The 26397-nt window shown below is 46.2% G+C and overlaps 1 protein-coding gene across 15 annotated transcripts in view; it reads left to right on the top strand.

Moving 5' to 3' along the window:
• The window catches only part of CCDC171 (coiled-coil domain containing 171), a 488107-nt gene extending 463306 nt beyond the window's left edge, over positions 1–24801 (top strand). For 12 of the 15 annotated variants that reach the window (XM_032477676.1, XM_032477674.1, XM_032477673.1 and 9 more), the window contains 5 exons: positions 5812–5941; positions 12500–12600; positions 15082–15260; positions 15951–16089; positions 24555–24801. The gene's annotated coding sequence lies outside the window, so the exon portion shown is untranslated. The remainder of the gene's footprint in view (positions 1–5811; positions 5942–12499; positions 12601–15081; positions 15261–15950; positions 16090–24554) is intronic. The other 3 variants (XM_032477665.1, XM_032477664.1, XM_032477670.1) reach the window with 3 other exon arrangements.
• The last annotated feature ends 1596 nt before the right edge of the window (positions 24802–26397 follow it).

Here is a 26397-nt window from a genome sequence, read left to right as displayed (position 1 = left end):
GCAAACACCCAGCTTGAATCCATACACAGTGACCTCAAACCAGTAATGTCAGGGCCACCAACTTCTGACCAGGGAAATCAGAAAAGGCTTTGAGAGCTTTGAGAGATGACATAGGTGGAGAAGGGTAAGGTCGTGCATGATGGTATAGAAGAGCACATCGGTGTTTCAGGGAGTGGGGCTGAGTAAGATCACAAGACTCATGACAAGAATGGGGCTTCTACCGGGGGAGTCTTGAAAACACCACACGGAGATGGGATTTTGTTACCCAGGTAGACACTGAAGGGATTTGAGGACAGAGGTGACATAATCCAACCAAATGGGACAACCAGTGAAGGACAGATTGGAGGAGTAATACAAGAGGAGCTCAGAGAGCAGCTGAGAAGTCTCTGTAGTCGCCTAGGTGAGAGGATCAAGGCCTGAGTACAGGGCCTCCTTCTCAGCTAGACAGGCTGGGTTTAATTGTCCTCATGGATGTGCCTAGGGAAGAATTCTTGACACCTAGTAGTCAATCCTAAGAGCCCGGCTTGTGGATCCAAAGGCAAAATCTGACTTTGGTTGTTCCCCTTAACCCTGCTTTCTCCATTCCCAACACATCCATCAAAGAAATGAATCAAAGAAGCCTCAGTAAAGCAGGTGATTGGCAGGTTGAAAATGATGCTGAGAGAGGGCGTGGTTGGCCCGCCAGTGTGGGAGCTGGGTGCTGGGGGAGAAGGACTGATGCGAATCCACGTGTGAGATTCAGCTGCTTATTGATCCAGCCCATTTGCACGTGAACCTCATCATCAGCTCCTGCTTAAGCCCTCGCTTCCCCGGTAATTGACTCTCGCATATTGATTAAGATGTTGATGTGTCCCAGGATTTCTCGGTGGTGATGCCGGCTCGCCTCCCGGCAGGCAGGGCTGGCAAAGTTCTCACTGTACGGCTGTCACCGAGCGCTCTTTAATGGATAAAGCTGTCATCTGAGAGCTGGAATGTCTTGCAGGCACAAAGACGAAATTAACTGTTCAATAATGTATGGGACATGGAAAAACTTTACCCAACAACTTGAATTGATTGCTGTAAGTGTTTTGACTGCACTAGCCTGCTTTGCATAAAGTCAGCGAGTTTGGCTAGCCTGATTTTCACACACAGACATTTCTCGGCCTCTTTAGGAATAAAAATTGAGAGACCATGGTGGCTGCCAGGAATGGGCTGTATGGAGGGGAAAGGGGTGGGCGGGGTGGGGAGCAGGTGGGCACTGCTGACACTCACCCCTTGGGATTCTTAAGTGATCCCAGGTCTTTAAAGCAATGTGTTCCTGGCAGTTCTCGCTGTGGAATCGTGCTGGAAGTGATCATCTCGGGTGAGGTGGGTGAATCACTGGGTATGGAATTCCTGGAGTTCTGTGACCTCACACTGCTTGGGGCTCTCCTACTCAATTCCAGGGGAAGGCTGAGGCTTCCTGCAGAGAGAGGCTGTCTGAAGGACCCATGGGTGGGGAGACGGCAACTGGGTCACACATTTAACACCAGTCCGATAAACAATTTCTGTATCACTTAAATCAGACCTTGGTTACTATTTAGGATTCTTGGTTAAACACATGCTCTGGAACTATCCTGCGGCTACTAGAACCCCCTGTGCGTTTCTCCACTGGTCTGCTTCTGTTCTATCCTGGAAAAGGGGAAAAATATCGAGGTGGCAAACCTAGACCCTCCATCTTTTCTGCCAAGCTCAGCCTTTTAAAAACATAACAAGATCCTTTGAACATAGCTCTGTTTTATCACAGGATCTTTATTGAAGTTTTAATCAACACAGGCAGCTGACAAAATAGGAGATTGCAGATTCGTTTCTACATTATGTATCCTCCTTGTGAGTCTGGGGGAGAAAATGATAACATTAAAAGAAGAGAAAATAAACAGCCTCGTTTAAAAAACAAATGACTCCCACCAAACCAAGGAAATCCTCTTGCCCCCAGAGGAAGGCCGGCCGTGTGGCGTGCCGACTGCCGCCCCGGAGTTTGGAGCCTCTTGGAGATCATTACCATAAAACAAATAAGCATCTCGTTTTTGTCACCCACTATGAGTGAACTCAGAACCTTCGGCCCACGTCCAAAGATTCCTTCTCCACAGGCCCAGCCAGCGCTGAATCAGGCGAACAGCTCTGTGTCCAAATCCAGATCCTTTTCTAGGTCTGGCCACTGCTTCTTGGCCGTGGCCTCCTCTGGTCATCACTGCCTTCATCTCCCTCACTTGTTTCCTTTCTTTCCTTACCCAAGGATGGGACCAAGACCCAGTCTGAGCTTCTTCACTTGGTGTGTAAGGGAGGAATTACTGGATGAGGGATGAATGCTTCTCTCTTTCCAGCCCCATCTAGGTCCCTTTCAGAAGCCCAGTTACAGTCTTGTTTTCCAAGAAGGACAAATTCTGAGCCTGCCTAGCGATTTTATTTCAAAAGTGGTGCATGGGAACTATTGAAGAGAGGGACCCTGGCAACTGCAGCCCAACTGGCAAGACTCCTGCTTGTCTGGCCAGTGCCACCTCTTTTCACTGAGACAGGAGGTCAGTGCAAAAGCCAAGGGAATCAAGCCCTCATCTCAGGCAGGGCCAAGTGGTGTTACAGTGGAGAGTTGGGCTCTTCAGTTGTTTAGACTTGGATTTGCATCTCAATTCTCCTGTATACAATGCGTAGGCTCATTCAGTATGCGTTGACTGAATGAATGAGTGAGGAAGAGGCGGATGGTGAGGATGTGGTGCCGGTGGGGCTGCAGGGAAGGCAGGAATGCCCAGTAGCAGAAAGGTCAGCTGGATTATGGCCCCTTAGGAAGGTTTCTTGAAACAATACCTTAACTGGGTTACAAAATAATAGATGCATACCAACTGGTAGAGAAGACTCAAGGTAGAACTAAGCAAGATGTGATAAGAAGATTGGCCCAAGGGTCCTCAGGGATTCTGGAGAGTTGGATGGGGTGATGTCAAAGAGTCTTGAATGCCAGATGGGGCCTGGGAGTGAGCATTGGATTCTTGAATAGGAGAGTGGAAGAATCTGTCCTTTGGGAATGATTATTTGGCCACAATGGAACGATGATGAATGAGCCACAAGGGGCCAGGACACATGATCTGTCTAGTACCACCTGATGTGGACTAACAAGGGCCAGAGCTCAGGCTCCAGGTGTCAAGATAAAGAAATGATACAATATTGGCAGATCCTCAGGGAGGCATTCAAATCAGAGTTTCTAAGTCAAAATAAAGACTTTCCAGGAAGCTTTCCTGGAAGCTCTATTTCTGTGCATCTTATCACTTTGCGACCAGGTGCAGAGAACTGGATCGCTGAGCCAAGACCTCTTCCCATCATCCTTCCCTCTTTCTTGCTTCCTCAGATATCCATCTCATGTGCGCTCTGGCAGGTAGTGGGCATCCAAAGATGCAAGGCTCCAAGTCCCTCTTCCCAGATCTTCTCAGACCTCAGCAGACAGACAAATGGATACACAGACATGCCCAAGTGCTGAGGAGGCCAATGAGGGGACAATGGGACTAAAGCACAGTTCACAGAGGTTCATACCTTTGAGGTGGTCAATTGCACTGCACACAGGGACTTGGCCTCTGCAGAAAAGTAAAAGAGATGTTCCAAACCTTATTCATTGCAACAGGATGAAAGAAGGCTTGGGGGAAAGTGGGGTTAATACACAAGACATGACTGAGTCTGACCAGGCACTCTGTTTGGTAGAAAAACCAGGCTGGTCCAGCCACAGTACCACGTGTGTGGGCTCAGGCTTTTGAGAGTCAACACCGCTGGATGGGGGTGGAGGATTCTTGGAAAGACTTCACAATTATTCTGGTCACCTTTAGCTTCTAGACTTCCTGAAGTACAGAGAGTACTTGCCCCTTAGCCGTGGGGAAGAGCAGTAAATTAGGTCAGAAATGCAATTTATCTCCATAGGTAACTAGGGGGAATTGTCCCAGAGCCTGGGTGACCACTAGCCAACTCCCCAAATCTGTCTCAAGGCAATCACAGTAAGTGATTTGTAATGGTGGGAATGGAAATGATTTATTCTGAGAACCCTGTCGGTATTGCTGTTAAATCATTTGTATTTTGTTATGGGACATGAGTGGGCTAGCCGTTCCCCAAACTACATTCCTTAGCTTGGGGCCCCCATGCCATTTCCACAACTGGTTATTTCAGGTGACAATTAACAGGAAATGATGGTAACAGCCTCAGGGTGGCCACTGTTCTGAAGGATGCTGCGTTTTAAGTTTCAATTACTTATAGTCTCTGATCTAGGTCAGAGGAAAAGGAAATGAGCTTCTTCTGTGGTTGTCAGAGAAAATCAGTTTCTTCTTCCCTCCTTCCCATTCTTGGTTTGGTCAATTTTGAGGAAGTTCAACTAAGAGTTAAACCAATGGTTCTCTGGGGTCTCATCTGTAAGAAACACATCTATTTCTCCCACAATCCAAACTCTAAAAGGCAAAGTAGGGGACTGAAAGAATAAAAAGCAAATAATAAAACCAAAAGAAATAACGTTCCTTTGGCCTTTTCCCTGGGAGGTGGGAACCCTGTGTTATTGAGGGTGCTCCAGGCAGAGTCCCCAGGTGGAAACGCAGCATCCCAGCATTTCCTGCCCCAGTGGACGACAGGCTCATTCATTCTCCTATGAGGAACTGTGCTTCAGGTCCACAGAACAGGATGTGCTGGTTTCCAGGGCTAGGTAGCAAACCAGGGTCCAGCCCAGACAGGCTGAATGTGCGGGGCTTCTGCTGTCTGCGGCCGCTGTAGCTGGCCTGGTGCTTTTCTGCTGCCTCTGCTAAGACGGCGAGCAGTGTCTGTTTGAAGTCTGGTCTTTGGGAAGGAGACCCAAGAGAACACGAGCTGGGCTTGTCTGGATATCAAAGTCCAAATTAAAAATTTATTCCAGTGTTTGAAAAATTCCCAGCCCAAACCTTCATATGGATTGAAAAAATACAGACTCCCTTGTTTCTGCAGTGTCTCCAATTGAGGACTAGAGGATTTATTCTGAAAAAAAAAAATTAAAGCAGGGTCAAATAGTTCCATAAGTGGACCCAGGTCAGCCAGTTTCTTAGCTAAATCTGTAAGGAAAGTTATCTGTTTAACCACTTAGGGCAACTGGGAAGCACTTGCTTTAGTTGTCATTTTTGGATCTTCTTCTTCTTCTTTTTTTTAACCCTTTTCCTATTGCATGTCAGATCACCTGGCTCCTCACTGCTGGAGCTGGAAGGTGAAGAATAAGTAAGAGCTTCTCCTACTCAAACCCCCCTCCCCACTTCACCTCATGGGACAGAAAAGTGGAGATGAAGGCTTTCTGAAAAAGCTGTGAGTTTGAGGACTAAAATGGTAGCCAAGCAAAGACTCTAATAGTAACTATGAAATTATAGAAAACAAGAACGTAAAAAATTGCTAGGAAAAACAGGAAAAAAAAAAGAATGAGTAAACATTTAAATAATATATTTAAAACAAGGACATCAACAAAATTTATAAAAGAAGTCAAACTAACCTAATAGGGGGCATTGTTAGTGAAATACTGAAACAGAAGTGGAGAATGAGAAATGAGCACCAAGGGCAAAACACCTAGAGGAAGCATCACGATCAGTCTATCAAGTTCAGGTTGAAAGCCAAGGGCAGAATAGAGGAAAACGCTAGAACCATGTCAACAGAAAGGAGTGGAGACAGCGCCGGAGCTACAAAACAACATAAAGCACCTGCAAAAGATGAATGCTAGGATGGGAATGAGTTTACACAGGTCCTCCAGTCCAGGGTTTTTGCTGTTGTTGTTTTGATGAGCTTTATACTGTGAATTGTAACTTACATGCCTCTCATTAGTACACAGTTTGATGATTTGCAGAGCAGACACACCCATTTGGTTCTGGTCCTGGAACACTGCCATTACCCGCAAAGCTGCTGTCTTACTCCTGCTCTCTGAGTGTGACCTGTCTTCAAACATCCATCATTGGTGAGCCATGCCTGCTTGTGAAAGTCACATAGAATCTTACAATATTTCTTTCTTTTTTATTTCTTCTTCTTTCATTTGATTTGAATAAGACCAATTTGTCAACCTTTTGTTTTAGGGCTAGAGTGAATTTTATGTCTTGTTCAACTTTACCTTCACCAAAATGATGAATCTATTCTCATGCAGTACATTCTATAAGCTTTATTGTTTAACTTTTTACATTTAAGCCTATGATCTATATTTTATGTAGATTTTCAGATTCATTAATATAAAATTATTTATAATATCCACTAATATTTTTAATGTCCATATGGTGTATAATTGGTAATTTATGCTAACTTTTTATTTTGTTTAGTCTTTCCTGAGATTTCTTTATTAACCTTTCTCTAAAGGATACAGACAAATACATAGAAACCCATTATACAATAAAGGATTAAGAGAATGCCAGCTGAAAAGTATATAATGAGTTTGTGGTTTAAAGCATGAGGAAAAATTATAATTGATTGGAAAACTCAAGAGAGATTTATGAAATGGAGGTCTTCAAGGTAATCCTTGAAGGAAAGGCAGAATTTGGGCAATGTAAAGAAGCATTTGGGCATTGCTGGCAATGGGAAACTTGGAAATAGTCATTTGGATAAAGTACAGCCAAGAATTGGGGAAGGTGGGAAGATCCAGACTATCACGAGACTTGAGTCATAGACAATGAGAAGGCAGTGAATGTTTTCAATATGCTGTTATCTTGAATATTGGGTAAATGTGATGAATGATGTTGAGAAAAGACGCCAAGTTTTCCAGCCTGGTGATTGGGAGGATGGTGACATTTCCAGAAAAAAAAAGAAGGCAGGAGAAAGAGCATCTCAGGGCTTAGACATGTGGATTCATGGGTACCAGCATAAAGCTGAAGGCTGAAGCCAAGACTGAATGAGTTATCAGAGGAGAAGCAGCTCTAGGAGGTGATCAGGCTGAGTCTGGAGCCGTTGACTAGCTCCCTTTTAAAAGGAAGAGGACAGTGGAACCAGTGAGCGTGGGAGAGAGAAGGGAGTACAGAGCCGTGGAAGCCAAGAAAGCAGGGTTTCCAGCTGGAGAGAGGTCACTACGTTGGCCTCTACAGAGGGGCTGAGTGATGAGGACTGAGAAAGCTACTGGTCCTAGCATCCAGTGGGAAATCACTGCTGATCTTCGTGGTATTTCAGGAGATTGTGAATGTTTGGGGTCGATGGGAAGAGAAGAGGGAGCTTCATTAGAACCAACCCGCTTTGCCTACCTGTGAACTCCCTCTTTCTTCCGTTCAGCAATTATTTACTGGCTCCTTCCATTTGTCAGACACCATGATAGGTACTCATCGTATGGTGGTGAACAGAAGAGACAAGATTCCTCTCCTACTGACCTTACATCTAGAAGGGGTGCTGAACACCCAACAAATATAAAGACACAGTTTAAAAAAAAAAACCATGACTAGTGGTCGGGGCAAAAGAATAGAGATTATGAGAGAGAATAAGAGGAGCTTGGTTTAGAAAGCAGGGAGCATCAGGGAAGGCTTTCCCATGCATGGCATGGAGGGGCCTGCATGCATGTGACAGTACTGAAGTGACCTTGAGAGCCTCATTCAGGGGCATGTCAGTTACAGAACATCACAACACCCCCTCTTCATATAAGGCCCAGTCCTCACTCCCCAGCATATGCCTGTCTTCAAGAGACAGAGATCAAAGAGGAAAATTTGTAGTTTGACGCAGATTTTTCTTCAGAGACACGTGGGATATGAATCTACCAGTGTTAAGTGATCATGTTGGGAGACTACGAGGGCTAACACAATTCATTGTAATTATCATTTATAATGTATACTCATAATCATATTGCTTCTAGAATACCTTTATTGTCTTTCACTTTTGAAGTGCTTGCATTTCCCAGCAGACTTGGGAAGGGGCTTTTATTAGGCCCATCAATCCAAACCTTTTAAGGTGAGGGTGTTGCTACCTCAGAAGCCAAAGAGGCACTTGCTAGCCTGGAAAGAAAGCACTAAATAGTCATTAGCTCCTTCACTCTGTTTACCAGCCCGCCTGTCATTAACACTCTGCTCTGTTTGTCCATGGTTGTCTCTCAGAATGTGTTCTCAAGTGGTCGCACACGCACAGGGCTTGTTCCACGCCAGAGCTGAGTTCCTGGGGGAAAGATACCTAAATTAAATTTGGTTTATTCAGTTTCATTTGAAATTAAGTCTGGGTTTAAAAGGAAGCCCCACTCAAACCTTTTTAAAGCAAGTATCCATCATCAGCACTAACTGGTCTCAGAAATCCTGATTCGGGGGATTTTATCACCGCGGTTACTCCATACTCAGGATGCTTTCTCCTCACCTCCTGTGCTCCCTTCACAGGAGCGAGGATGCTGCAAGCAGCCTGCTCTCCCCACCCCTACATCGAGCCCTCTCTCTCTCCCATGTCTGGCCCTCCTCTTCCTGCCTCAGCCTCATCTCACTTGTCCCCTGGGCTCTTGGGTCTTGTCTCCCTTAGGAACCTCTCTGTAGAAGCCCTTGTCCCTGGTCGGGCGGCTGGCCCATGCATCTTGACCTGTCAGTGTTAAGACCCGTTGGAGCCCACAGGGACGGCTCACCAGTGACCAGGGGCAGAGCAGCTGTATCAACTCAGCTTGGGGAAGCTCAAGTATCCAGTGATCTTGGCTGTGTGGAGTTTGAAATTAAGCCCAACATATTACTCACGGCAAAGCCAGGGGCAGCCAAGTTAAATAGAGCGCTCCCCAAAACATTCACGACTGAGTGGAGAAGGAAGCTCCAACCTGAAGAGAGGCTGTTTTATGCCTGCTTTTATTTTTTTAAACCACACGCTTTCCACAAGTGAGATGGGAAAAGTAGGATATTTATTACTTGAAGAACAATATTTATTACTTTAAAAAGCAAAAATGCTTGGGCCTGTGACCATATGCCATGTCCCTGTAACTCCGTAAGCTTGGCCACAATTGTAATGAGATCTCCTTTTGTCTAGAAACTGTGCTAAGGCGTGTTCCAAACATGTTCTCATTCAGTCTTGATAACTCTATGACGTGGGTACTGTTGCTACCCCACTTTGGCCTTGTGGAAGTACGGGCAGACTGCTCTTAACTGACGGAGCTGGAATTGGAACCCTGGCAGTCTGCTGCCATTTTGGTAGCTGTCTGCAAAAAGATGCAGGTACCCGGAGCTTCCACGAAGAGAACACCTCTAGAGAAAGCCAGAATGCCACCCCGCGAGTCTGTGAGTGGTTTGTATTTGAGGGAAGTTGGAAGGCTCGAGTTCAATAAACCAAGCAGGGCTTGAACCTGCAGATTATTTTCCAACCAGAGGGAGTTCATTAAGTTGGAGGAAGAAAGAGGATCATTTAATGGACATAGAAAATGTTTTTATTTTGACCGATTTTTTTCCCCTAGCAGAACAGTCCAATCTTTCCAGGCCATAGTTCAGGCCTTCTGCCGGCCTTCCTACCTGGGATTGTTTCAAGAGGCCTGGGTCCCCTACTGGCCAGACCTTGCCCCTTTGCTGGATCAGGGCACATGCACAGCCCTTTGTAGGCAGTCGTCCACATAGACGTGTTTATTCGAGCACTGAGAATCTCGCTTCTCAAAAAGCCCCGGGAATTAGATTGTTTGTTTTCCACGCTGAAAGTTTTCATTTGAAAAATAACCCTCTTTGTTTAGCTAATGAAAAGGAGGGGCTGCTGCTCTCTTCTCAGGCTGGGTAAGAATTCCATGGGCAGTAATTCTGTTGCTCAGTGGAAAATGTTTCGGTGTCTTGATGTTGTTTTGCAGACTGGCCCCTGCCTGGCCCTCGCTGCAAGGACCACACATACACACATGTGCATGCTCGCCCCTACACAGTGCAACACTTCTCACCCTTCCCTGTTGGGGGCTGGGGAGGGCCGCATCCTCTTTCCTGCACCTGCAGAACAAAAACGAGGTGGGTCCGTGGCTGACACCCCGCCAGAGGCATCCCTGCCTGTTTGGGAACAGAACGCTCTCCCGGGCCGAGCTCTCAACCCCAGAGACTGGGTGGGCCACAGAGGAAGGAAATTGGACTCTAAACGTCTCTTGTTTCTGTGCATCTCCATGTCAAGCAATCCTCTCACACCACAGAGGGGGTGGTCTGTAACATTCCCTCCTCATTAGGTTAGTCTGAAATGGCGATAAACACAGTGCTGTCATCGTTGGCCTTACAGCATGGCCGGCATGGTGCTGAGTGGTCTGGATTGTGCAAACCCTAGCAAAACGTGGCCCTAGAGGCAACTTAGTGGAGGGAGAGAACACGTGGATGCTCAGACCAAACAGATCTTCTCTGTCACTGAGCATCTCAGTCCACGGGCAAGTGGGTGGCAGCTGAGCCACTCTGAGCCTGTGCCCTCAACTGTGGACGAGGGGAGTTATTTATCTCCCGGGAATGTGCAGTGCCATGGATGGTGTTCGTCACATTTTGAATGTCCAAGGAACTTTGATCTTCTTCCCTCTTTTGTTCTCTGAAAACGGCCCACATCCTGTCTAGCTGGGGAGACAAACCCCATTCCTGCAAAATAAGCTGCAAACAACTGAGCTCTGTCCCAGCAGAGGTGAGCACAGAGCAGGGTGCCCTTGCCAAGGTCCCTGGCAGAGTCAGCAGGAGCTGTTGAGGGGGTGCTGAATACACTCTGGACTTGAGGATCTGTCACCACCAGTGGGACTGTTCAGTCTGTTATCCAGGGAATCTGAAGAATACCTTCTGTCCAGATCCTGGTATAGGAAAGATACATCTGCCCTGAGAGACGTGGCTGAAACGCAGTTCTGCTTAAAGGCGAGCAAAAGAAATGGGCAAGATGACTGCTATGTAAAAATTGAAATTTAGAAGTCCCATATGCATAAAATATAAAGAGACAGCATGGGGTAAATGAATAGATTTGAAAGGAGATGTAGTATGAAACCAGAGTATTAGTCAGACCGCTTTGGGTTTTAAATGATGGAAACCCTCTTCTAACATTACCTTAAACAAATAAATAAAGAAGGAATTTATTGGTTCATATTACTAAGACGTTCTGGGTTAGACCTTCAGCTGGGGCTGAATACACAGTTGTGTCAGGGCAAGCTCATTTGTTCTCTCTCGCTCTCTCTCACCATCTCTTCATTTTGTCTGATAGTCTCATTCTCTCCTCTTTGTGATTAACTTCTTACTCTCACCTTAGCAGTGCTGCAGAGAAATTCTCTTTCTCAACATCTGTATATATCAAAGCCAGGGAAGACTCTAAGTGACCCAGCCCTGAACCTGTCATTGGCTAGAAAATAAGGTACTATATCTTGCAAAAGTCAACCAAAATGTTTGTGGAGTGCCTGCTCTGTGCTAGGCACTCATCTAGCCACTGGGGACCTAGCAGTGAGTGGGAGAGACAATGCTCTCCCCCCAGGGAGCTGACAGTCTTGGAAGAGGCCAGCATTTGAGCTGAATGCTGCTGCCTCCTGCTGCTCTGCATCCGGAACCAAACAGAAGGAGAGAGTCCTCTCTCTTCACAAAGAAGCTAATTCCTTTGCAAAATTAACAGAAAGTCACCAAGTACAATTATATGTGCTGAAGGCTCTCACATATCAGACAAGCATCCATGTCTCTCCACATTCCGACCAGCAGGGCAGCCTCAGTAGAAATGGTGCCTCCTGGAGGTGTGCAGCAGGCAGTACCGCCAGTCAGAATGGCTTAGCTTCTGAGGACACATCATGGCTTTGGGGTTTCCTGCAGAAAACTCTCACAGGGAGATACATATATATTTAAGAGGAAAAAATATATATTTCGGGGGGAGGGGAATATACATATATAATATATGGGGAAATAAATATAAATAAAAAATATCATTACTCTCTGATCAGAAGAAGGTGTGATGCTCTATAATCAACAGCAGGAAATGGAATCAACCCCATACCCTCTTGGAGTGCCTTGTAAAGGGTACTGTGGTTTTAGGTTGGGGAGAAAAAAAATGGCTTCTCAAAATGTCTGTGTGTGGAGAAACCAGTAGATTTGTGTCTCTTGATGACTTAGATGTGTGATGGGGTAGGAGGGGGGACTCACCAAATGTGATTTATTCAATATGTATTGAGTACCTACTATGTGCCGATCCCTGGATATATGACCACAAATAACCCAGCATCTCTGCTTCATGGATAAAATGACAAGCACAGGGACCTCCGTCTGAACTGACCACACTCTTGTGGGTACGTGTCTAAGGGAGAGATGCCACACACACACTATCATGTGTCTGAGACACACGGTGGGTGTTAGTGCTTATGGTGGAAATGGATAGTTTTCCCCTCACCTCAGAGTGGCTGTCTGGAGCCCCAGCAAGGAAGCTTGGCTGGAAGCCGGGAGGTTTGGGAGAAAGGTGAAGGCAGGCTTTCATGTCAGGCCTCGGAGCCATCTAAGGCCACCGCTTGTAAGCACGCTTAACCTCTGCAGGCCCTGAGCGCTGTGTGACAAGTCTCCCCAGGGCCTGTGGACAATCATTATTTTATTATGCTTCTTACTGTCAGGTCCTCCGGAATCCTCATGGACTGCTCTTATGATTTCAGGTTGTCCCAAAAGAGAACTCGAGAATCAGTGATGAGCACAGCGGGAGAGGGAGCCGGCTGCCTATCTCAAAAGGGCACATCACCATAATCACGGCTACACGGTGAGCATATGCAGAAGGAATGAACAGGGGGGTGTGAGTCAGGAGCAGCCAAGAGGACACAGAAACCAGGGGTCCCCTCCTTGCAAGCCTCCCCCTTCCACCACCAAACAGTGCCCCTGTCTTCCCCCTGACCCTGCAGGGCCCCCCTCCCCCAATAGCCACCTTTGCTGTGATTCCACTAAGTTCACCCTGGGTCTCCCCTGGGCTGGCCGTTGCCTTCATATTTCATGCGGAATGTGCAGCTTCCCAGGAGCCTGAGGCATGCCCTGCATTCTGATGCCTCGGCGGCTCTGACACCAGCCAGCTCCAGAGCATGTCTAATGAGGAGGCCGACACGGAGGCGGAGGAGTCAGCCGGGCTGCGGCGCAGGCCGCGCACTTGGAGTGGGGCGGCAGGAGGGCAGGGGGCGGGCGAGGAGGGCGGCCACTCTTCCATCACCAGATCCTGCAAACCCGAGCCCATTTAAATGACACCAGGAATTGGATCAGAGCCTCGTGAGGAGCAATTCAGAGCGGGGAACATGCTGGGGAAAAGCATAAAGTTAAAAGAGAAAGGAGAGACTGCAGAGACAGAGGAGGTGGACGCTCTGCCCTCGCACGTTTCAGTAGGCAGGGCGACTGCCCCTTTCCATGTTCCTTCCAATGTCGGGCTTCTTCAGGCTTCGTTAGAGACCACTTCATTATCTAAAAGATCCTGCTGAACAGAAGTTTTTTCTTTCTCTAAAGCCTCATCTACCTTAATTTCCCGCATTACTCCTCATTTTGACTGGCTCTATCAGGATAAATAGACCCTGGCTTCCCCTGGGATTTAGGGCGTTTACACTTGGGGGCAGAGCCAGTGCCTTCCCTGAGGCTTTTCTTCTTCTCTTTACAATCTCCAGCTTTTTGCCAGACTCTTCTGTCCTAGCAGTGTCTTTGTCAGTGCCTGGAAGGGTGGCACTCTGCCAGCTGGACTCTGAGGACCCGCTTTCTCAGCCCAAGACTCTCCTTCTCCGCCATGTCAGCTCACTTGAGGGCACACCAGGTGTGCAGAGCTTGGCTCATGTTGACCACAGAGTCTGCCAGTCCTCCTCGGTCTCCATCACACAGATTTGCTCTTATACCTGGACTCCTCCATCCAGTAAGATGCTATTCGATTCCCTTTCCAGAGCATCAGTGAAACAGCCCTGGCCAGAGAGATCCTTTTGGCACGTTGCTGAAAACTTCCTGTCCAAGTCAGAGGCAACGTCACCTATTTGTGGGTTGTTTCGTTACTTTCCAGTTACCATTACAACAAACCCCTTTCTAATCTTCGTATCAAATGCCATCACAGAATGAAGGTAGAGTACTTTGAAGCCACCTCCTTTGCTAATCCTGAAGCTGAAATGTTAGAAGATATCCCGTTTGTTTGGCAAGCTCAGTTTTTCATAAACACACTGTGTTAACTTCTCATCATTCTGTTGTCTTGCTCACTGAGCCTTTCTCTCTTAAGATTTGTTCCATTTTCTTGCAAAATATTGAAATTCCCAGTTCTGTATTTTCCCTGGATTATTTCCAAGGAGATAATGCTTTCCTATTTTGGAAATTGGTCCCACATGTCTTCTTTGAATACTTCTGATAAATCCCCCTCATCATGATTCACAGTTCTCAGTCCTTTAATAAGTGGGCTTTTTAAGCAATTGTTTCGATCAGTTTTCTAATTTGGGCTTTGGGGAGGGCGATTCCTTCCAATCTACTGATCCGTACTCTTTCCAAGGGCAACCTTTCCTGGATAGGCTTCCTTGGTTGACATCAAAGAACTAAAGTAGGGCCAAAAGAAATCTGAAAGTGGAAATAGGGTAAAACAAGTGGCAGGCTTAGGAAGAGAAAAAATAGCTAACTCTGTTTTCCCAAATTCTTTGGGAATTCCCCAAATATGAGAAAGGGGAAGTAGGAGGGGGTTCAGAATGGAAAACACTGAGGAGCAGGGAGGAGAAAGAGACAACGTAGGATAAGGGGACATGAAATGCCTCGGTGTGTGAAACTGAGGGAACCTGCCAGCCCAAGCAACATCCGTGGGGTGAGTTCAGGCCCTAATCCTTCCAGGACAAGTTCTGGAATCTCTGGAAAGTGGTGGAATCCCTGGTGTATTTGACATGCAGCGTGGGGCACTGTTTCTCAGCCTCTCGTCTCTGTTACAATATTGATATTCAGGAATCAGCATGTAGTATTCAATAGTAATTGTTTCTATTTCTCATTTAGTTTTAAACTAACAATTAGCAATTTAAAAAGAGGAAATCTCAATTTTAAAGATACTAATCAGTCAGCAGAATATCTCACATGTGCACTAAAATGTACACGTAGTAAACAAAAAAATTATACCTCAGAGTGTGCACTCCATTTCACTGTCTTGAATTGTTAAAACAAAAACTCTGAGAGGTCACATAAAATAACAGAATTGTGTTGTTTCGTACTTACCATCTTGTACTGTTGCTGTTTTTTTTCATCTACTGTTTGAATGCAGGGATATGTTTCATCATAGGAGTTGAAGACATAAACTACACACAGTGTGAATTCAAAATAGTCCTAATTCCAAGAATTTACTCCCAAAAGGAACATGAATATGTGTCTGCCTGTATTGGAGACTGTATGGATGAAAATTTCTGAATTGGCTCCCATGTAAAATACAAAAATTATTAAATGGTAAGTAATAAAAATGTGTTTATACATTTTATATATATATGACTAAAACTCAACAGTAACTTAGACCAACAAAAAGATTTTTGGGGGGTGGGAGGAGGAATATTTTATATTGGCACTTTTTAGAATCACTGTGCATGGTGAAAATAAAAGGCTGGCCGACATCACACCTGTAGTCAGGGCGTTCTGCTCCCGCTACCCTCGGGCCACTGCTGGACCATCACGGGGGTGCTAAGTAGGAGCGCGTACTCAGGCATGCCCAGAAGTGCGCTTCCTGCAAGCAAGGAAGAATCAGGGTCTGAAATAAGGGTCTATGTTGTTTGAGGGGAGAAATTACGTATGGTTATTATTCCATTTCACACATTTAGGCTTTATCTCTTCAGTGCTGTGAATATCTTCAGGGTGCTGTCATCAAGAGTCACTGGAAGGCCCAGAGCCTGTACTGCCTCCCTCCTCTAAATGCTCCCTGGATGTAGCACACGGCCTGGTTCACTGTAAATGTTCTCTGTAAATGTCCACTGATAGAGAGATTTCTCTAATCAATATCTTCACCAGTTTAAAAGCAACTCATCCTCTCTGCTGTGTGAACTCATGAATCACACCCTTCTCCTCTTGCATTTATTACCTACACCAGTGGGCTTGTTTTCCCTACCACGGTTATGTAAGAGTCTTGACTCTCTGCAAACCTCTTAGCTCACCTTCACTGCCTTGGAAGACCAACACTGGGGAAGGAAGAAAGAAGACAGGAAGTGGGAAGAAAACCTCCAAAGACTTCAGTGCATTGGCTCCACCTGTGATCACGCAGATGCAGGTTCTTAGACCTGCAGGCCTGGTGAGGTTCTTGCTATCTTTACAAAACGGAAGAGACACATCCACAGAGGTGTCCCAGGGCCCAGGTGGGAGTGCGGAAGAGGTGGGGTCGGGGGAGGCTGGAAGACGCAGTCCTCTGGAAACTTTGCAGGCCCTTGTCTGCCTTCCTTGAGGGGAGATTCAGCTCTGTGAGTTGGAGCAGCTCCCCCTGCCCACCTCCAGACCCCGCAGTTTAGTTCTTCATTAAAAGAAGGTCCATAGAGGGGCTTAAACACAAAACTCCCCAGTAATGGTGAATATTCGGAATTACTTTCCACCTGATACTGCTTCATTTAATTGGACTAAAGCAGCCTCCCCTGGCTCCAGACTCCCTTGAAATCCTGCCCAAATTTGCCTGGCTCCTGCGTGGGCCTGGGTAAATATGAGGCAGGTGCGCCGAGGGGCTGCGAGCTGGGATCCCATGAACTGTAATGGTTGCTGCATGACTGATTCCCCAACTCCTCCTCCCTCCCGCTAAATCCCATGACCCTCCCTGCTTATGCAAAGAACAGGCTCCCCGGTGCCGTCTTATGAAGAAGTGGTAGAGCAATTTCATTTAATATTGCTAGTGCTTCCATTAACCTGACTATATTGCTCTCCATCCTCAATTTAAGACTCCCTCTTTCTCTTGATTATCGCTGTATTTCAGAGCACCTGAATGTCCTCCCCAGACCCCTAAGCCAGCCTGGAATAAGTTGATGATCGAAGCTCTGGTTCCTTGAGGTTTCTGGCTGTAGAGTAGTGCAGCCTTGCCGGGCCCCACCCGCAGTCTTAGAAACCAGCCGGGGGTCTCCATTTTGCTCAGAATGGGGCTCCCTCTAGTGGCTCTGATGGTCCCTGTATTCACTCTCTGGCCTCTATTTCCCTCCCTTCCTTCCTTTTTTTTCATTCATCACTTTTTTCTTTTTATCATTAAGATTTGTGGGATAAGAAAATATTTTTGAGTTTTGTTGGAGGTGGGTAGGTAGAAGTGTTTTACGAACTATTTTGATTCTATATGCTTGATTGGTTGATTGATTGGATTGTTAATATAATAAGTATGTATGAAGTGCCTACCATGTGCCAGGCACATAAGTAGGTAGGTGCTGGGGATGAATTGTGAGCCAAACTGCTAAATGTTCTGTTTTCATGATGCTTAAATTGTAGCAGAAAGAGAGAGAGATAAAAAGTTAAAAAAAAAGTTATAGCAGATGATGATAAATAGTATGAAGAAAGATAAATCAGGGAAAGGGGCCAGAGAGTGATGGGGAGCCCCCCATAAGTGCTCTTGTGTATATACATGCTCCTTTGAATGACAGAGGCCTCTCTCCATCTAAATTCTGCAATAAGGGTGATGATGGGGGTGAGCTAAGAACACTCTTCCTTGGGGAGAGTAGAGCTGGCAGCGCACTGGAGCAGACTGTCCCCTGCCCATGGCTTGCATCCCTGCCATGGCTTGCAGGAAGCTGCCCAGGAAGGAGCACAACCCCAGGCTTTCCCCGGAGTGCAGCCCTGGGAGCATGAAGCACTGATATGACTACAGGAAGCAAAAGGGTGGCGCACTCTGCTCCATCCTGTCCCTGCATCAGAACCCTCATTCCATCACCACTCACCTGCCAAGCTCCAGGTAAAGGCCGTTGCCCCCACCCCTTGCATCCTCTGGGCAGCCTAGGATTGAATGAAGGTTGGCTTCTTGAACCTGTGATAATTGGGATGAAGCCTGCTGCTGGATTCCTCCAGGCCCCTAGTGCCTTCAGGGAGTGGTCCATTGCCTGGCTGAAGGAGAGCATAGTTCTCTGGCCTCAGCAGAGAATAGGAACCATGGAGTCATATGCTCGGAGGAGAGGATGATCCTCTAAGAAAAAGAGGCTAAGACAAGGGGGAGAAGAATTATATTCCTTCCATGAAGATGGGGTTCTAGGCCTCAGTAGACAGCTAAGGGGGGATAGAGGGAAAGCTTTAGAGTTGGTCAGACTTGGGTTTGGATCCTGCACCCACAGGTCTCTAGCTGTCTGGTTTTGGATCATTTACTAACCTTCTCTGAGCCATAATGTCCTCGCTGGTAGATTGGGCCAATTACACCTATTCACAGGCATCTATATTAAAAGAAAAATATAAATGGACAATTCTGGGCATGGGAAAAGAGGCTGGCACTGAGTTGATGACCATAAGTGTCATTTTCTGGGATTTTTTTTTTTTTTTTGAGAATAGAAAAGGCTTTTGTTAGGGGTACGCTGCCATAGACAACAGCAGGCCGCCCAGACGAGAGGTGCCTGTTGAGCCTCATTTCCTGGGATTTTACTTAAGTATTAAGATGTCCTTATTTTTTGAAGACTGAGGAATTTTAGGGGTGAAATAGCATACCTATAATTTACTTTTAAATTTCAAAAAAAAATATTGTGAAGTAAATATGGTACCTTTTCCTCTTTGGAGAACCTCTAGCCAGCACAACACTTACCCATATGTATTCAAAACCTAGGTAATATCATTCATTGTCTTGGTTTAAAAAACCATCAACTTGCCAACAACACTCTATTTATATCTTCCAAGCCAGACCTCTCGTAGGAACTTCAGACTCGAATATTCAACTGCCAATTTGACATCTAAAAGCCAGCGTGTCCCAAATGGAATGCTTGATTCCCCATCCCAGTCCGACCCTAACATCCTGTTCCCTGCCCCAGCCCCACCCCACGTTTTCCATCTCTGTAAAGAGCACCACCTTTCACCCAGATGCTTGAGCCAGAAACCTTCAAGATAGTCCTGATCCCTCTCCTCCCTCACTCCTCACAGCCAATCCATCAGCATTCCCTGCTGATCTGACCCTAAAGATTTCCCTGATCCACCCCCTTCCCACCACCTCCACTGCCACTTTTATCTGGACCACAACAACAGCCTATGAAATTAATCTCCCTTGTCATCCATTCCCTGTGTAGCCAGCACCATCTTTTTAAAGCACAAACCACATCACGTCACTTGCCTGCTTAAAACTATCAGTAACTTCCCTGGCATGTCCAGTTAAATCCAAACACCTCCCCTCAGCCCATAAGACCAGGCATGGTTCTTGTCTCCTTTCCCGCCTTCCTCACCCTCCTCCCCTTCTCCATCCCTCTGTCTTCCTCACTGCACTGCAGACAATGCAGCCTCCTCTCCATTTCTCTGACAAGCCAGCCTCCTTCCCCTTCTGGGCTTTCCACTAGGCTGTTTCCTCCAGCTTGAATTCTCTACCCCCTCTTCTTCCCACATCCTTTCCTTCTTAGCCTTCAGGTCTCAACCTACATTTTACTTCTCTGAGTACCCTTCCGTGATACCCCGCATCTCAAATAGGCCCCTCAGTCATTCTCATAGTGCACTGATCTGTTAACCTTCAGAGAGGCAAGAATCATCTATTTACCTGTGGATAGCCAATGTTTCCCATAGAGCTCATGAAATATTTAGCCTATAAATGAATGAACCAATTAAAAAGTCCACTGCCCTTATTCCAAATCCCCATCTCTGGGCCCCATACCCTGATTCTCAGCCACAGGTACCAGGCCATTACTTTTGCCAGCCCCCTTGTGGCCACAGAGGCCCCTCTTGGTGAGACCCACAAGCTTCCATCTCTGCCCGTCACTGCACCAACCTTCCAGTTGCTCCACCAGCATCCCAGTGCCGTTGAAAGGCAGGTGGCTGATCTGGGGCATGAAGGATACCTTTGTTCCAACACAAGGTTCTGCCTACTTGTGCCTGTATGAATCGTACGTGTTTCATACGCCATCTCTTAACTCTCTTGCAACAACAGCTGCCTCTAGGTTGCCCATCCAACAATTCTTGTGAAATAGGACGGTGCCAATGTTGACAGCAGACCGCAGGCCATTCCTTACTTGTGTTGGGCCCCGTGAGAGGCCTTCTCCTTGCACTTTTGGAGGTAGTCTCCTGCTGTTGCTGAGGTCAGCATTCAGACCAGCTTTGAACGTGGAAGTCTCGCCCATCCCAGGGCGACTCTGGCTTTCTTATCAGACTCTGCCCTAATGGGAAGTGAATGCTGCAATCGTGGGGCACACTCAGAGGTCACAATTACGTAAGGATTATTAATGAAGCAACAATGTCAAAATTGTGTGAAATCAAACTCAGATTTAAGTACTTAAAATAAACAGATATAAAGTAACAGATGTCCCGTTTTGTTCTCAGATGATTTCATCCCTTGTTAAAAATAAATGTCTGGCTTGAAATGGAGAAAAAAAATAAAAGGGAACTTTACTTCCATGTTAAAAATTAATTGAATCCAGAGTTTGGTAAAGCAACTAAGTGGTGTGGGTTTTTTTCTTAAGGCAAAGACGTACTTGTGTTGATTTTTATTTCAGCGAGTAATAAATTCACTGCACAGCCCCAACTTTGATAGACCAAACTCACGTCCTTTGAAACCCAAAGGGAAAATTTCTCCATAGTTATTATGTAGATAAGAATGGGGCCCTGTGTATCCATCTGAGGAGAATTTAGTTCCATGCTGAACCCCGGTGGAGGCAATAGCAGAGTCTTCGAAATTCGCAGGTCCTGATTGTCATTCTTGCACCATCAGAATCCCATTGAGGTGATCTTGCCTTGGAATTTCAGTGTGGAATTCCCAGAGAAGACTCCTACTGAAATTAGTAATGGGAAAGGCAAATTAGGTCATCTTGTCCGTCCCCCTGCCAGCTTCCTACACTGTGGTTAATTTTCTCCTCCTTTGATCAGATACATTTTAAATGTTTCAAGAGATGGAAATTGCACCAGTTGGCTCCCTCTAGAGTTCCACAGTCTACTGAAGCTACGGGCCTCGATTTTCTGCCTATGAGACTCGGTGGGAATTTTTCCAGGAGTGGAAGGCTATTTGTGGGCTGGGGGCTGCCTTTACCTCCCCCAAATGTGTCCTCATTGTTCTGGTTAAGGCCCAATTCAGAGGGATTAGAAAGCCAGAGGAATGTTCATCTGTCCAAAATCACAAAATGGCCCCGGAAACATTCAAAGGAAATAATTTATTTGTAGATTCTGAGTATAAACACCAGGGGATTGATATTGATGCCCTTGAATAAAAGATGGAGCAGCTCATAGTCCTGATGCTGGCTCTCTGTGCGAGAGAGTTACATGTAGCAAACGTTTATTGGCAGGGATAAATAATCCAGATAAGAAACCACATGTTTTTCAAGCAGAAAATACATATGTTACCAAGCTGTTCTTCACTTTGAAAAGTCAAAATACTTTGTATTTTTGAATCAATTAAAATGTCATTGCCCTTATCTCAAATCCCCATCTCTGAACCCCACACCTGAAAAAAAAACCCAACATTAGATTAGCAGTGAAGAGTAAAGGATGAGATAGTGGTGATGGTTGCACAACATCGTCAGTCTGCTTAATGGCACTGAATTGTATGTTTGAAAATGGCTGAAATGGTTTAAAAGAAAAAAAGAGGAGGATAAAAAAAAAATGAAGCCATTCTAACCGTGTCAGAGGTAAGCAGGGGACACTATATGCAGTGGGTAGGGTGGATACCCATGGTGGAAAGGGTGGCGTCTGGTTTTGCTCACACTTGCTTCACTTCTTTGCGCTTTACTCTGAAGCTTCTCTATAGACAGAGGGTGGGACAGGACGTCCCCTAGTCTCCCCAGCCCCACACGTGCCCGTTTTGTGGCAGACCCTGGTGTTGCCAACTCCCCATTCATTCTCCTTTCCTTCTGACTAACAGAAAATGAATTCAGATTTTGAGTGTTGCTTTGCTCAACCGTTAAATAAAAACTGAAAGCTCCCTTCCCACCTTCCTTGCAGTTGGAGGCTGGCTGTGTGACTCGATTCTGACCAATGAGATGTAGGCAGCATCCTGGGGAGGTACCACCTTGCCTCTGTGCCCTTTTGTCTTTCTCCTTCTACCTTTTGCTCCTCTATGGTTGTGAAGCCTGAAGGAGCAGCAGCAAAGATGATATAGGGATGATGCAGAAAGAGCGAAGGCAGGTGGTGACATTACAGAGCTGGCATACCAGGCCTTATAGGGGCAGAAGATGCTCCCTTCTTTACAGGTTCTTTTGACTAGTCTTATAATTAAATTGATGTAAAGTAGATCAACAGGAGAAAAACAAATTTAATTTCATATGTACAGGTGTCCCAAAGATATAAGACTCAAGGACAAGTTGGGCAGTCGAGCTTTTGTGCTGTTGGAATGGGAGAGGGGCCGAGGCTTCAAAGGGGAGGAGGGCGAGTCGCAGGACAGTGAGAAGAGCTAATGTGGGGTAGTTAGAAGTTTGCTGTGCCATGCAGATAGGTCTTTCAGATAAAAACATTGTCTGTGGTAATCATCCTTTTTTTGGTTTCGGCCCCTATCTAAACTCTTTTAGGTAGTAAAGGGAGAGGTAAACATTTTTCCTGAGTCTGCTAGGTCTTGATTGCCTTCAGTTCAGAATAATCCACGTGCCAAAGTGGCGTATTTTGGTGTGGCATGTTCTCCTCCCTTTCACCCTGAACAGGAAAATCAGCACTCTCTCTCTCTCTCTCTCTCTCTGTGTGTGTGTGTGTGTGTGTGTGTGTGTGTGTGTGTGTGTGTGTGTTACCATCAAATGCCTTCTTAACTGACATAAGCTCTATGTTATGTCATTTGAAATTCCGCATTACTCATTCTGTTGAATGAAGTGCTGAAGCCCAGTGTTAAAATACAAATACTCTCTGAGAGGGGAACATTTTCGGTTATAACAAGCCATTGACATCTTGCTCCAAGTGAGTTCATCAAAATAGCTATCTGGTCCAATAGCAGGGACCTAACGGAATAGGCGAGGGTTTTGCTGGGAGAGAGGGGACTTTGTCCCCACTGAGTCACTACAGTGACGGAGTCCTGGGGTCTGTGGGTTGCGGGTCTTGGGGAAGATGGACAGTGCTTGAGGAAAGATGGAGAATAATTGGAAAGGATGTGGAAAAGATGAAGTTTGTCCTGGAATTCATTTCTTGTGGAGGGTGCTTCAACCCTGAGCAACAACAGAAGTCGTTGGGGGTCCACAGAAACTGGTCTCAGACATTTAGAAGGGAGAAGGGAAAGCTGCGTAAAAATTACCCTGAGAGTTTAGGCTTTAACAAGAGATGCCACTGATCACAGTTTCTTTGCCTGGGGAATGTGCTTCCCACCTCTGTTGCCACTTCGTCACATCTCCCCCCTCTTTAAGAGCCTACTCAACGCCCAGAGCCTGTGTGGACCGCTTCCCTTCCCCAGGCCCTGGCAGCACTCCCATGGGTCCCAGCTCTTCCCTCCCAGGTGGATATGGCCAGGGTCTCCGCCTCTCCTGGTTGAATGTCCCCTGTGGCCAGCCTGGCTCTTACTTGTCTTAGTATCTCTTGCAGCGCTTCATGCCTCCTGGCTTCTTTTTAAGCTAACATTTGTTGAGCGCTCACAGTAAGCCAGGCACCATTCTAAGCCGTTTACAGGAACCCACTCCACAAGTCCTCGGTCCTCTGGTTCATCTCCACCTGCAGCCAGGGGTCAGGCCCTCAGTGTTGGGCCTGGCAGAGAAGGGGCCCCTTCTGCTGTGTAGTAACCCTGGGCCTGTTAATCCTACCCTCTCCTCTTCCCTCAAACCCTCACTCAAATTAACCTCCTTGCTCTCCTGCCAACAGCGCCGTGCCCTTAGCTACTCTGCTGCTAAAAGATAGACCATCCCTATAAAGCTTTTAATGGAGGAAACTACTTCATCACGAGGCTTAGGGCAAGGGGTAAGAAAACAAGAGTCCTGGAGAAAGGGCATTCTAAAGAAGAGTGCCCACCGAAATCAGTCCCACAGCACGGGGGAGGAAGAAACCCTCGCTGAGCCCCTAGATCACCTCAGGATGACAACCTGATGGGGGAAGCAGGGCTGCTCTTGAGGTGCAGAGTTAGACACGTGGATTTAGGCATCAGATAGCCCTGGTTTATGTCCCTGCTTTGCCACCACTTAGCCATGTGAGCGTGGCACTTAGTGTCTCTTAGCCTCAGTTTCCTCATCAGTAAAGCAGGAGTATAATTCTAAAAGCTCACATCTCGTATGTTTCTATGAGAATTCCATGAGGCAATCCATATATGAAGCACTTTGGGTGGTTCATCAGGGGAGATTTAATACCAGAGATTACTAAGGTTTTGGACTGGCTATTGGAGCAAAACTGGGGAGGCAGTGTTACTCAGAGAGAGATTAGTAACCACAGGAAGACCCTACCCACTGGGACAGGACAAGCAAAAAGGAAGGTGGGGTGACTCATGCTGACAAACACTGTCTCATGAGGCCACCAACGTGCCACTGCTGTCCCTGCTGCTGGAGCCAGCACTGCTGCCACGATGAGGAAGCCAGGAGTTTGTGCCCTCGCGGAGGCTGCTGGAGCCCAACAGACCAGTTATAGTGGCCTCTGGCCACCTTCCATCACCTGCTGCTGCTGCCCCCTGGACCAGAGATTTAAGTAATTTAGTTAAAATATTGATATAATGACTTCTCTCTTGTCCCTGTTTCTCAGGATTCTGTGTTTCCCAATGACGGAACCTAACTCAAGCTGGCAAGGAAGTCTGGGAAATGTCATTTCCAGCCTTCCCAACCCCGGATACAGAGGAGAAAACAGAAGAGTGAGGATGGACCTAAGAACCAAGTCAGAAATCAACAACATGAGCAGTTGCATAATTTAAGCACTTTATTATGTTGATCATCATCATCATTCTTGTTGTTACTACTTCTGCAGCCAACAAGCAGTGGGACCTCAGTCAAGTTATTTCACCTCTCCAGGCTTTCATTTCTTTATCTTTAAAGTGAAAGGTTTGGACTGGCTAAGTCCTCAGTCCCTCCCAACAAATAATTTTCTTCTTCCCCTCATTAATCCCATCAACAAACACTTGCTGAGCCCCAAGTGTAAGCTGTCACGTACGGAAAATCAGCAAGATCAGGTTTGTACGAAAGGTCACTGTCTAGTGACAGAGACAAATGAGTAATTGTGCTCCTTAGTAAATGTGAGCTCATCCAGCGAGAGTGAAACGAACTGACTCCCAGTCCAGTGCTCTTTCCTGTTCCAGAAAATTCCATAGTCAGGGAGAATTTCTCCTTCTGGCTCTGGGTGTGCACATAACAGATGGTCCCTTTCTCCAATAAGCTCTGTCTCCCATTGTCCATCATCTACCTCCTCCCCTATCTGGGCCTCAATATCAACTTGTCAAGGATGTAGCAGGGAGGTGAGCTGCAGAGTGGGTCGTCAGCGTGGGGCCCTGGCCGACAGCTGCAGGGCACTCAGGATAATAAGGGATGTAAAAATATGAGTGCTCTGGGTCTCCATGATTTCCCTGTTTGCCCAATCTGTCATCATGCTACCCACGGATTTCCCACTATTGCTCATGACCCTAATGTGGAGTGGGAGACCCTGTGTATTCCATTTCTTACTGCTGCTCACTCTGATTGCATTTCAAATATTGCCGTGGAAACGTCAATTCCCCAAGCCAAGAAGACCTCCGTTTCCCAGAAGCTACTTCTACAAACTCTAGAATATAGATGAGCTTGGCCCAATCACATGCTGCATCTCGACCCAGCGGATTTGCAGCACACCTGCATTGGAGGTAAATCGATTGGTGCTTCTTAATCCCGGCAAGTACCAGGCAGGTTCTCCCCTACTCATTGAAGCTTAGTAGTAACATGCCTTTCACTGTAAAGAGAATTTTTTGTCCTCTCACTTGGGACTAAAGGTCAAAGTTTAAATCTATATTTAATGCCATTTTCTGAAAACTGGATTTGTGATTCCCTTTATGTTGGTATTACATATCTTAAGGGATTTCAAGGGGAGAAATCTGGGAAGCCCAGTTTCTGAGAATGACCTTTACTTTAAATGTGTAAATAGGATGGAGCTTGTGTTTTCTGCTTTTTAAACCTTCTAATTGTGTTTCCAAAGATGGTTCTGGAAACCATGGGCTGTGCTGAGTGGTTACACAGAAGCCACTTTGAAAAGAAGAGACTGATTTTTGTCTTATACAGATGAAAGGCTGAAGGTTAATGGCCCGTGCTCTGCTGGCCTGCCAGGGACAGTTTCTTGTGAAGCTTTGTACCTTGAGCTACGGTGATCCCACATTAGAATATGCAAATAGTACGGCCTTTAACTGCCTCGGAAAAAGGAAAGTTCAAATTTACTTAATTCCATTTTTCCTCTGAATTTTATAAAACATTATTGAAGTGGTATCAGAATATCATTCAGAATGTCAGTTTTAGAATATTTCAAATATTTACCTAAAGGTTTTTTAAGCGGCTGCTTTTACTGTCTGAATGTGGCACTAAAGACAGTTATAAAATTGACTTTCCTTGCACCTCATAGGCTCAAAGTTGCATGT

The sequence above is a fragment of the Camelus ferus genome, chromosome 4, assembly GCF_009834535.1.
Source record: "Camelus ferus isolate YT-003-E chromosome 4, BCGSAC_Cfer_1.0, whole genome shotgun sequence".
Taxonomy (NCBI): domain Eukaryota; kingdom Metazoa; phylum Chordata; class Mammalia; order Artiodactyla; family Camelidae; genus Camelus; species Camelus ferus.
Note: the sequence above shows the minus strand (reverse complement) of the source record. Positions and strands in the feature narration are given on the sequence as shown.